The sequence below is a fragment of the Ambystoma mexicanum genome, chromosome 6q (genome assembly GCF_040938575.1).
Source record: "Ambystoma mexicanum isolate Mex_15411 chromosome 6q, UKY_AmexF1_1, whole genome shotgun sequence".
NCBI lineage: Eukaryota > Metazoa > Chordata > Amphibia > Caudata > Ambystomatidae > Ambystoma > Ambystoma mexicanum.
In genome coordinates this window covers 1,484,540,354-1,484,553,674 of record NC_090937.1, presented here as the reverse complement: position 1 = coordinate 1,484,553,674, position 13,321 = coordinate 1,484,540,354, and the positions used below count along the sequence as shown (strand labels likewise).

Genomic DNA, 13,321 nt, shown 5'->3' with positions numbered 1-13,321 from the left:
CATTTTGGGCATCTTTCCTAAGTCCCATTCCTTATGCTGTTCCTGTAGTTAAGGATCTGATAGTGTGAATATCTGCTTCACTGTCAATGGAGCATTAAGTTGGTGCAGGGTGTCAGCAGGGATATTTTCACTTCCAAATGCCCAGCAGAGCCTTACCTTTTATCGCAGTTCATTTTTGCTCCCAGTTGTCTAGGCTTTGAGTACATCTTCTATTAATTAGTGCAATTCTTTGTTTCTGACCCAGCATGCCTACTTATGGTGACATCTACAATTTATTCAAAATTCAGCAGCACGAGTGGCTACTTCTATATCTTCTCATACTTATTTACTTCTCATATCTCGCCTGTACTGCAGAAACTACATTGGCTTCATGTAGTGAAGTGCTTTAAATTTAAAGCATTATGCTTAGTGCAGCGTTCCTTCTATGTGTGCGGTGTTGAGTACCTCTAGATGAAATTTCACCCATATGGTCCTGGGTGAGCACTGCAATTGGCGGATGCCTGCTTTGTTCCCATTCCTAGATTAAACGTAGCCCCATTAGTTGACATTCTTTCTCTGATGCAACTGCTTCTTTGTGGAATTCTCTCCCTTGCGCACTAGGGATACTTCTAATCATCTCTCTTTCCATCAGGTGCTGAAAACATATAATTTTAGTATGTCTTTCCCAATGTTTTGCTGAGTAGTGCCAAGATGCCTCTTTTGAATGTTGCACTTTACAAATACTGGTAACATAAGAGATCATATCTACCAACATTTCATGCAATAGCAGATCAATTCTGGGATAAACCTTAAGCAGCTTATACTTAGGAATTCCAACCCTATCTGGGGATGAGAGTCTCAAAGTCAGTCAGATGGGGCACTGGGAGACCAGGGCCCGTGGGCAGAAGAACAGAGGAATGCGGACACGGTCAACGTGGTCAGAAGATTCTTCTGAGTTGCAGGTTATTAAAGGTGTTGGAATAAGGAGCGTTCATTGAGGTTAAGTAGACGCCACCTGAGTGGGGCATTTCATCACCCACGCTCTTGTACCCGCACACATGTGTAGGGGCTAGGAAGCTTTTTATTCCTGATTACTGTTCATGCTATGCTGGGGCTGGAGCGCTGGGAGGAAACTTCAGGACTGGGCCAGAAGGTATGTTTATGCTCATTTATTTTTTAAATATGTGTATGGATGAGTGTATGCTAGTGTTATGAGTGAGTGTATGATGGGTTTGTGTGTGAATGAGGGAGTGCATGCTGTGAGAAAGTTGTAGCCCCAAGGACCAATGTTTTAATGCCAGGGAGACCACAATAGGGTGTCCACCCCAAAACGTCTTGGGATCCTTGGGGGGTGCATGCATGAACATAGCAAGCAATCAGGTAACCACGTAGGAGCAGAACAATACCTTTGGTGAAGAAGAAGCGATGTCACCGGCGGTCCTCAAGGAGAGGTGACAGCAAGCTCTGGTTCACATTTCTTCGCCTTGGCAGTTGAAGAAGAGCTTTTGGCAGGAGCAGATAATCACCTTCTTGCGATGGGATGCCCAGCAGATGATAATATGCCCATTACATTGCATAAAACGCATTGTGTTAATCATTATATCATTGAAAATGCATTATAAGCACATTGCATCTTTGATGCATTTTTCTGCAAATGAATAGATCAGGCTTGCAACACCCTAGCCTATTCGAACAAAAAGAGAAATTAAGGCTATATGGCACCAGCCTACCCTAAGTATGAAGGGGTTAACCCTTAAAAAATTGCAACAATCGAACTGGTGCTAGACGTCACTCTATTCTCTGTGTGGATTATATTCATATGTCCTTATTTATTTTCGGGCGAATGAGGAACAACACCATCTACTTAGACATAGATTTGTAAAAAAAATATATATGCATATTTTATTGTTCATTTACACACAAATATTAAAACACGCACCCTTAAGGTGCAGAATTAAAATGATTTTGTCAGTTCCTATATTAGGAGTATGGATCTCACATTAACAATCATGTATGCACAACACTAGATCCCTTTCCATCAGTGATTCAGTTAATTTGAATTTTGAACCGTTAGAGTGTTTTGTGCTGTGTTGTTTTAGAATCAATCCTTCTTCTTAATCAATCCTTGTCTTGCACGTCCCACTCGAACACATTCCATTTGTTCTTTCCATCAATCACTATTATCATCTCATTCTACACACATACACAACTAGTGCCCGACATGTTTCTTTCCGTTTTAGTGTTTCTGTGATTAATACTCGGAAATTCTTCAGGGGCTTTTTTAGTAAAGGGTTAGTGAAAAGTGCACACTATTATGTCAATGTCGTAACTTAAAAACAAACATCAATTACTACAAGCAGAGTCATGTCCACTATTTGTGTTGGAGTCTTAGTGGTATCTTCTTCTTACGGGTTTAAATTACCCTTGCCTTCCACCTGTCAGAGAATAGTGACAAAAAAATAGGCAATTACTAACCTATTTACTATACTCTTTCAAACATCTATAAACAAATGATAGAGTTTTAAACTTCAGTCTGAAAATATCTACATTATCGAGGAGAGTTTTGGAGATGTTTACTATATCAACAAGATTATTGGAACCTCAGACACATAACTAACTGTGCCGTATCTGGATTATATATTCTTGGTAATGTGACTTAGGGGTAGAGATATGATCTAATTACAACCCCCGTTAGTTAATAGAGCATGAGATACACTGACACTCACCCGTTTTGGTGAATGTTTGGTCCATGGCTTTTTGGCCTACGTGGTCATGGGATGAGAGTTGTTTCACTCGTGCGGATAGGTCCGTTTACGCTAGTTCGGGAAAAAGGTGTACAAGAAAAGGTATGTGATGATCTAAATCATCCAATCCCATGTTATTAATTATACAACTTCTCCTGTCCGCTTACCCTCGGAGTGTGCTTCGTTTCCATAGTTTTCCGAAAGTGTGTCTGAAGACGCTGTTGCCTTCTACTGGGTTTTCTGTATGGGTGCTAGTTCCATCCAGCTCGGATTTGGGGTTTCTGGGGAAACAACAGCACATGGATTCTTGTTGTTAAGTTTATAAGTCGAAAATATAGTCTACAAACGTATTCAGTTGTGTAACTCACTTTGGTTACTTCCCAATCTGGGCATCCTGCTCATGCGCGTTGTGTTGTTTACACTCGAAGCGATCTACGGCGCCAGATGTTTTCCCCGTTTTCATTCGTCAAGCAGTTATTAATTAAACAGGTTTGTTCTCACCTGCATGGAAGGAGTCAGAGAGGGGATATGTGTTAGTTCCTTCTGTCTATGGAGAGTTGACTGAGTTATTAAGTGAGTCATGCGTCACAGACTTTTCATCCCGTACGTAACAAAATTTGATATTTACACATTTTTGTTGTAATTCAGTTGGTAAATTCAAATTCCTGTATATTTGAGTCTGGCCTACCAACAATGAAATGGAACAGTGGACAAATTCCATTTTTTAGAGCATACAATCATGAACATTTACGATCCCATATGCGTTTATCGTTAATCAGGGGCAAGTCCTCACGCATTCTCTTACCGCCGTTATTGGATGTTGATTCCTCGTTCAAGTGTGGCTACGGCGCTGTGTTTCGGTACCCGTTCCGCGTTCGAATGTAAAAGGAACTTCTGCGTTCTCACTGCCGTCAAGCACTTCCGGGTTCACGTCTGTTCATTTTCTGGCATGCCGGGTTTTTAATACGTCAATGTTGGTGATTGACGCATGCGCCGTGGGCTTCGGCATGATGTTCGATTTTTTAAGAGATTGGTGTTGCTCTAGTTCATTCATTATGTCTGTGATCTTTTCAAGCAGGTAAATGCACCCTATTTCGGCATTATTTTAACATATCCATTTCGTTCACGTTCAGTTGCCTCATGATGTTATGATTCTAGTTAAGGGGCTAAATTATCATGTTGATGTTTTCTGTGTTTCAGGCCCACCAATCGATTTTCTCGTTGAGTCCTGTGTTCATACTATTCGTGAGAAAAATGAGCTGTTGTTCTTTTTTCAAAAGGGCCCTTTTGTCTTTGTTGCTGTCCAGCCCTAACTTTTGTTTGTATAGAACTGTCCAGCTTATCTCTTCCACCCTATAGTTGTGCTCAATCCAGTTTTCCACCAGAGGTGCATTTCGAGTTTTATTTCTTATTCAGCTTTTGTGTTCCCCAATCCGGATCTTGATTTTTATGTCAGTTTTTCCCACATAGATTGTTGTGGTAATGTCATTTGTTTCATTGGTTTTTTTACTGATGTCATTTTTAGATAAGTGTTCTTTGACATTTCGACTTCTTTTGAAGTCTATAATGGGTTTTGCGATTGGGTGGTAACTGTTCTCCAGCAAATGCCAATTATTGCCAATGATTTTTGTTGATTCCATTTGAAAGAAGGTTGTAGGTGTTAAAAAAGACAGGTCTTTCATTGATGTCTGTCTGTGTCCGCTGTTCCCTATATTCCAGGAGGGCTTCTCTGTTGTTGTTATTAGCCCGTTTCCAGGCATTCTGAGTGATTTTTCTAGGATAGCCTCTGTTCTCCAATTTGCATTTCATTTTAACTGCTTCTTTCTGGTAGTCTGTGGTGTTTGTGCTATTCCTTTTCAGTCTAAGAAACTGACCCAGTGGTAGATTATTCCGTACATGGCGAAGATGAAAACTGGAGTAGTGTAGCAAGGAATTCTTGTCTGTTGGTTTATTAAATGGTTTCACATGTAGTATTTTTGTCTCTGGTTCAGCACAGATGGTAATGTCTAGAAAGTTTAGAGCGATCGTGCTGAATTGATATGTACATTTCAGGAATCCGTTCTGCAAGTTAATCCACTTGAAAAAGTCTTCCAGTTCTTTTTTACTGCCAGTCCAGATGATAGAAATATCATCTATATATCTTCGCCATTTTCTAATCTGGCTTTTAAATGGGTTGGAATCTTTCATGATGATGTTCATTTCAAAACCCTCCTCATAGAGGTTAGCCACACTAGGTGCCAGGATGGTGCCCATGGCTGTTCCTTGTATTTGTTTGAAAAACTCACCATTAAAATGGAAGTAGCTTTCCACTAGGGCCATTTCCGCACACCAAACGATGAAGGAGACGGGGGTGTTCTTCACGGTGTGGTCTCGTAGGAGGTTTTCTTCTAGCACTTCCAAAGACAATTGTTGGGGAATGCTAGTGTACAGGGCCACTACGTCTAACCCCACCAAAAACTCAATTAGTGGATCAAAATCCAAGTCTTCTACTTCAGATATGATTTGGGTGGTGTCTAGAACGAACAAAGTCATCTTTTTCACCATTGGTTGAAGGAATTTGTCTGAAAATCGTGATAGAGGTTCTAAGACAGAATTCACTCCTGAGACTATTGGTCTCCCTGGTGGGTTGATCATCGCTTTATGTATTTTTGGTAACACATAAAATTGTGGGATTTGTGGTTTGTCTTTGATGAGAAAGTCACTTTCTTTCTGACTGATCCAACCTCTTTCTTTTGCTTTTATGACTTTATGGGTAATCATTTTCAAGAGGCGTGGTGTAGGGTCCTCTGTGAGTTGTTGGTAGCACGTAAGGTCTAGCAGTTGACGGTCGCATTCCCTTATGTAGTCTGCTCGATTTAGAATCACTGTGGCTCCTCCTTTGTCTGCTCTACGTATTATGATTTCTTGATTATTAGACAGTTGTTGCATCGCTTGGGATTCGTTGTTACTGATATGTTGGAAGATCTGTTTTCCTTTGGCTTGTTGTTCTAAAGTTTTAATCTCTTTAAGTACCCGTTTGTGGAATACTAGTGCTTCTGGAGTTTGGGCTGCTGTTGGCACACAGAAGGTAGATTTATTACTGAGTCCAGAATCAGAGGTTTCTTGTGCATAAGCATGGTCCTCAAAAAATTGGTGTAGGTGGATTTTCCTCATAAAGTCACTGAATTCCTGTCTGAATGTGAAAGGGCTGTGCAGATTAGTTGGTACATAGCCCATCCCTTTTTCCAGAACTTGCATTTCTTGTTCAGTGGGTTGGTAATCTGAGAGGTTCACCACAAGGCTGCCATGCTCCGAGTGACTCGGGGTTCCAAATCCCAGGCCTCTGCACCCTTCTCTAAAAAATGCTGCTGTTGGTTATGTGGTCTATTACCCTGATTGCCTCTTCCTCTATTACCTATCTGGCCTCTAGAGTTGTTTCCTCTCCTCATATTGCGCCGGTTGAGTCGGCCACGGTATGGGGTATTATCACCAAAAGTGCTTCCATCGCTTGAGCTGAATGAGGTGTTTTTGAAAGAGACTTCATTCCTTCCTTGCCCTCCTCGAATGCAACACCCTAGCAACAGGATAAAAGGTCAGCAGATGCGAAGTTGACAGTGATGGTAACCGGTCGATAAGCACAACGATATGCAGAGACAAGCTGCAGGATATTCTGTAAAATGTTAAAGTGAAGACACCAGACAGGAAGTGGCGCACATTGAAGCCAGATTCATTATGGGGTGAATTGTCATGGTTGAGCCGAGGAGTGAAGGGAGTTGACGGATATTCCCCCAATTTGTAAATATGGTGAATAAACACTGCTTCTGTGATATCTAAAGGAACACTGTTACCCTATCAGCGTGCATTATTTCTCCACTCGCAGCCCTATTTATTTGTTGTTCCCTAGTGAGCCATTAAAGTGGCATAGGGATAGGATTTTCTCGATATAGATAATTTACAGCCTGCTTGAAGCTTATTTCCTTTTGTCATGATTTATTAGGCTGTCACTCTCGACTCAGGGAGTTCCTTTCCCCCACAAGAAAAGTGGCACACACCCAAAGTGGTTATACAGATTCAACTTTAGTGAGTCCTCCAACCTGTCTTGCACCACCCCAACAAATACCCTTTGTACCACCAGAGCTAGGAAATAGGCCTGAGTACAGTAAGAATATATTTTTATTTAAGGTTTGACGAATAATAATAGCAACCAGAACATCAGCGACCAACGCCGTGGCACAGCACAATGTCACAATTTCAAATTACTTGCACCAATTGACTGACTTGAACTTACAGATACTACAACACATAGTTAAAATTTAGAGACTGTACATCATAAACACCCAGAGTATTTCTTGCACATTAACAATTATGAAATTTGAACAACCCCCAGTGATTGCTTGGGTTATCAAAATGCTCTTCTCTCCCAGCAACCCCCACCCCCAGACATCAGTTATATATGACCCCTTAATTTGAAGGCAAGGTCCAGGGAGTGGAAATACAACAGAAACATGGTTTTGGCTTTTTCTTAGCAGGCAGGGTTAGACAAACAGACACAATGAATAAGTAAAATGTTGGGTTGTTTTTAAAATTGAAAGATGAAGTCAGGAAAGCAACTTATTTTCACAAAAGGCAGGACTTTGGGAAAATCGTTTTGGGATGTAAGTAAATACATGGGAAATGTCATTTTGCACACTCAACATTAACTTGAATGGCAGAAATTTAGGATTACTTATTTTGCGAATATGGACACCCCCCTTCGGTACAGAAGACAGGGATTTCAGAAAGGTAGAGTAATACAAGTACTTTATTGTCTATTCTGGCTCTAAAACAATGGGCATGAACTGTGTTAATTTTGAGCTCTAACAACAATCATCCTGTGATTTTCTCTATTGGAATTAATTGATTTTACTTCAATTCAATGCATATGGATCTACACAGCTTCCCCTCTCCCCCCAATTTAATGGAAAGAATTAAGGCATGCAGTTCCCAACACAATTCAATTTAAATGGATTGTTTGATTTTCTATAGTGGAATTAATTAATTTGAGTTGGATTTAATAAAATGTGCCAAGGGTCTCCCCAGTTCCACCCCCTACCTACTATGTGAGATGGAGATTATGGCTTGCAGATGCCCCCACACTTTTGTTGGCAGTTAGATCAATCCACTTACATGGGAGGCCGTGGTTATGGGGTATCCAGGGAAATAGCAGGGCTCCTCTGAAGACAGCACAGGTCTGGTCATAGGCTTCAGTCAAGGGTAGTCTGTGCACACACACCTCCTCTGGCCGCTCAAATGGCAGGCCTAGCTAGCTTCTAGATTTCCCAGGCTCCATCTCCCATGCAATGTTTCAGGCCTGGGTAGCTCTTGCTGTCTCTCTGCTAGTTCTCTGCCAGAGTCCAGAAGCAGACTAACTCCAGCAATAGAGTGGGAAAGTACTAGCTTTACGCGTTTACCTATCAGATCATTATCTACTCTCAGTATCAGTTCTATCAGTTCTATCCTGAATCTCTCAGAGTTCCCCTGCCCTCTCTCCTCCAAAAACATTTTTTGGGGTGATGTACAAAACTTTAATCCTAAACTATTTAATGCTACCTGTACTGCTATTCTTCATCCTCTTTCACTCCTCTCCACCCTCAATGGGCAGCATCTGCTATTTCCTCATCTCTTTCTCTCTATCTTGACCAACTCTATCCTTCGTCTGCTTTCCATCATACCTGGAAACCTTCTCAACCTTGACTATCCCCTTACCTCCGCTCAATGTGGTGTCTTCTTCACCGACTTGAAAGGCATTGGCTTAAATCTAAATCCACATCTGAACATTCTTCCTATTTCTCCTATCATGCTTTTTATGACAACTGTACACTCTCTGCAAAGTGTGTCTATTTCTCTGATCTTTGTCCGCTTGTGATTTTGCAAATTTCTACTCATCGAAAGTCCTCTCTCCGTCAAGATACTGAACCCTCTGAAGCCTCTCTTCCCCTAGACACATAACCTCCCTCTCCTTCTACTACTATTTCTCACTTTATCCCTGTTTTTAATACTGATGTTCTTCTTCTACTTGCCAATGGCCACCCTACTGCTTCTCCCAATGATCCAATCCCCTTTTGCTCTCATACCCAAGGTTTATCCTCTTCTTATAACTTATCTTGTCCATTTGTTTAACAAAGGTGGGGATTGCCTTTTTACTAAAAGATACTTGGCAACATCATCTTGGACACATGAGTCCCTGGATGAATGTGAATCCTTGGTAGTTAAAATTAAGATTAATGATAATAGAACTCTTAAGGTTATTCTCATTTGCCATCCTTCTCGCAACTTGCCTATGTTTGAGGAACAACTCTTCATTTGCTCAGCAGTGTTACCAACAACAAAGCCCTTGTGGTCCTGCTAGGAGACTTCAATCTGTGGACCAAAGTTTTTTCTGACAAGGTTGCTCAATCTTTTCTGGCTGCCTTGTCTGCCATTGGCTAAATTCAACAAGTCACTGAGTCCAATCATGTGGGAGGTCATACCCTCAACTGGGTCTTGTTGCATAAGGTTACTGCATCAAGCCCTTTCATCAATTCCTTATGCCGCTAGTCTGATCATGTCTGGCTCACCTTTTCCATCATGATGCCCGTTGACTCTATTAGAATTGACGTTCCACCTAGACTTTCTGTCACAAATAGATTGTTTAAAAAACATACTCCTGATAGATTATCTCGGGAGCTTGAAGACAGATTAGGCAACATGCTGAACTTTGAAAATTCCTCTGCCATATCATCTGTAAGTGATTTCAATCCGGCACTCCACCTAAGTCAATGCCTAGCATGTGGTGCACACTTGGAACCCTTAATTATATATTTTTGTCTATAGGTTCTTTTATTTCTGAATGATGTACCCTTATATCGCGCCCTTCTCTTTGAACACCCCCCGGTCTCACTGAACCAGGAAGCAGGCTGTTTTGCAAAATTAAAAGCTTTATGTTTATGAATTTGAACAAGATACATATCTACTTTTATGAATTTGAACAATATATATCACACTATTAATATGTATACAATGATCAGCATTGGGTGATATCACAACAATTAACAATCTCTTTAATCAGAATGAGTATGGATAAGAAAAATAATGCAGCATGGAATAATACTTGATATGGATAGGAAAACAATGCAGCATAAAATAATACTTGATATGGATAGGAAAACAATGCAATGTCACTTTTTCCCCCCTGTACACTGCCCAATCCCCCCTAATATGCAAGATGAAGAGATGGAAGGGGAGAACACAGATTTCAGGAATAAACAATGTCAACCAATGCAGTTTCAATCCCAGCCCCCTTCCCCCAGCAAGCAGAGAGAAACAGGAATGATTTAAAAACAGTTCAAATGCTTTTGAATGTGGTTTGCAATGAATGGGAAAAATCACTGAAAAATTGATTTAATTCTCTAAATTGGATTAAAAACTAGTGGGAGCCGCTTTGTATAGTTTCAGGTAAACACTAGCAATGATGATTGAATAACTAGCAGGTTGAAAACTGAATTCTGAGGTTGGATGCAAAGAATACCTGTTTCGGAATAGATTTGTTTGAAAGCTGGGGATGTTAGCTTCAATTTGACACTTAAATTTCATTTCTAGAATGTACGGTTCAGAAGTTATGAAGGTTTTAGTAGAGGTTGGTTTTTCTCAAAAAGAGTCAAGATTTTCAAATGAAAGATGCGCTTTTGAAATACAAACAATGATTTTCTTTACACTAGGGAGTCTCTGAAGCCACAAGCTACTTGACAGCACAGACACCAATCCAGTCACGACCCCGGGTGGTTTCTACCTGCCGAGACGCTTGCCTTTCTTCAGCAAATATATTAGCACAAAGATGAATTCATCACTACAATTAGCAAGGACTATATGGATGGGGGAAAAGACAAAAGAGATTCTAAAATGCAGTTCTGGATATGATAGAATGGGTTGGATAGGATTACTTAAGGATAAGATACTGGCTATGGACAATTCTATGCTATGGATACCCACAACTATTGTTTGGAATAGGCCCGTCAGGCTCTGGTCAAAGGGTTCTGGACTGGAATTCTGCTAGCCCACCAGACAGGAGTCAGGGCACCTGGATTCTGCACTCGGATTGTTACTCTGGACTATGCACGGCCTCTGGAATGGATCTGACAATAGGCAAAATGTGCCTATTAAAATAATCCTATAGTCCAAGCAAAATCGAGTTCAAAGGAGCTTTTTTCGATCCTCCAGGAATTCAACTCCAACACACAGACCACTGTCCAGGCATCACCCGATGCCACCTGGTATCAAACCATTCACAATGCCGTTTCTGCAAAGATTGCTTCTCATTTGAAGGCGAATGTCTCACCACCGACCAATGTCATTCGGGTCCCTTCTTTGCCTGCATCAGTTCCTATGTGCACCGCCATCCCCGAACAGTTCCATTCCCCGCCACCAGCCACCAGCACTAGCGCTTCCTGAGCAGCTTTGCTCCAATCCTATGTTCCCACCTTCCTCTTCACCCTTGCCTGGCCTAGTTGACACCACTTCCACTGATAAGCCCTCCTTTTCTTTTACCTCTTGTACTGTATCTGAAGTGAACAAGATCATTCTCGACATGAAACCAACCTCTTGTAAGTGCCATGGCAGCCCTTCCAGGCTGTTGGTCCAGTGCCTTGATACCATTGGGCCATGAACAACCAAACTGACGAACAAGGCCTTTCTTGAGTGTCGGGTACCTATTGATCTAAAGGAAGCTTGGATCACCCCTTTGCTCAAGAAAGCTAATCTCGTTCCACTTCTACCTAAGCATTATCGGCTGATAACCAATATCCCTTTTTTACTGAAGGCTATGGACCGTGTTGCTGACCTTCAGCTAAAAGAATTCATTGAGGACAATGCTGTACTTGGACCTCGCTGATCAGGCTTTCGTGCCCATCATGGCACGGAAACAGCCATGCTCGATTTAAAATCTAATCTGTCCTCTATTATCGATCGCGGCCACCGGCCCTCCTTATGTTGTTAGATCTTTCCACCGCGTTCCATTTAGTCAACCACAAGCTTATGGTCTCTAGGCTGCAATTCCTTGTTGGCTGCACTGAATTAACCACCCAATGGTTAGTTTCTTTCTTGGAGCCCCATAACACCTGTGTTGTTATTCATAACTCCTTGTCTATTCCATATTTGTTGACACGAGGCATTCCTCAAGGATCTTCCCTTTCTCCCACTCTTTTTAACATTTATATACTCCCTCTCCTCTGTTGCTTGATGACCTGGGTGTCTTGTATACCAGCTATGCAGATTGATACCCAGGTCATCCTTGAACATTCTGGCTATTACGCAAAGGCTATCTCAGCTATTTACTCAGTCATTCACTCTGGATGGCTCAGAACTCTATGAACTTGAATGCTGATAAAACTGAGCTTCTTATAGCTACCTCCAGTCACATGTTAAAGAATCTCTCTGTGGACTATGGTTCATTTCTAATTGCTAACGTTTGCATTCCCGTTGTTCAAAGCGGCAAGGCGCTTGGGGTCACTATTGACGCTGAACTCTCTATGCGCTCTCATGTGGCTAAAACTTGTGCCACATGTGGCTGGATTAACAAACAGCTCTGCTCACTGCGCCCCTTCTTATCCATAAACTATATGTCTCTCCTTGCTTCTGCCCTTATTAACTCAAGGCTAGACATTATCTGGTTATTCCATCGAAATTACTTTCATCTATGACTGTTCCATTGAGTTCTATCCAATGAAAAGTATTTCCATCGAAATGCCTTTTCATTGAATACAATTAGATGGAAATTCAATGGATTTTTTAAATTTCAAATTAGGGTTAGGGTATGGGGTAGGGCAAGGGTAAGGGCAAGAGTTATATTTAGGGTTTGGTTTAGGGTTAGATTAAGGGTTAGATTAGTGTTAGGGTTTGGGGTTAGGGTTTGGGCTAGGGTTAGATTTAGGGTTAGAATAATGGTTAGAATAGGGGTTAGTTTAAGGTTAGGGGTTAGGGTTGGGGCTAGGTTTAGATTTAGGGTTAGATGTAGGGTTACATTAAGGGTTAGATTTAGGTTTAGGGTTGGTTTAGGGTTCGGGTTAGGGCTAGGTGTAGGGTTATGGTTAGGGTTGGAGTTAGGGTTAGGGTTGGGGTTAGGTTAGGGTTAAGGTGGGGAGTGCGTTGGGGTCAGGAGGACTGGGGGGAACCCTCCTAATATACAATAAACATTAAAATGTTACAAGGTGCTGACCAGTTTCGTAATTTCAGCACTGGACGTTTTAACGTTACAAAAAATGCATCAAAATACTATTTTTTACATTTTAAAGTGCATATCCATGTAAACTTGTCCACTTATATATTCGATGGATTGGTTTCAATGGAAATGCACCTTTACTTGTAAAAGATAGCATTTCGATGCAATGGCATTCGATGGATTTCCATCGATGGATTTCCATGTTGATGCATTTCCATCAATGGAAAGACCATAAACCAGCTCGACTATTGTAATAGTCTTCTGGCCGCTACATCTTCCGCCAACATTGAAGCTCTTCAGACCACCCAAAATGGCACGGTAAGAGCGGCGCTTGGTTTATCAAGGCAGCATTCCATTTCTGAAGCTGGAAAAAATTACACTGGCTTCC

General features: G+C 41.3%; 1 protein-coding gene across 1 annotated transcript in view; it reads left to right on the top strand.

Moving 5' to 3' along the window:
* Positions 1–13,321, top strand: part of LOC138516801 (uncharacterized) — a 98,639-nt gene that overhangs the window by 31,299 nt on the left and 54,019 nt on the right. The window lies entirely within an intron of this gene.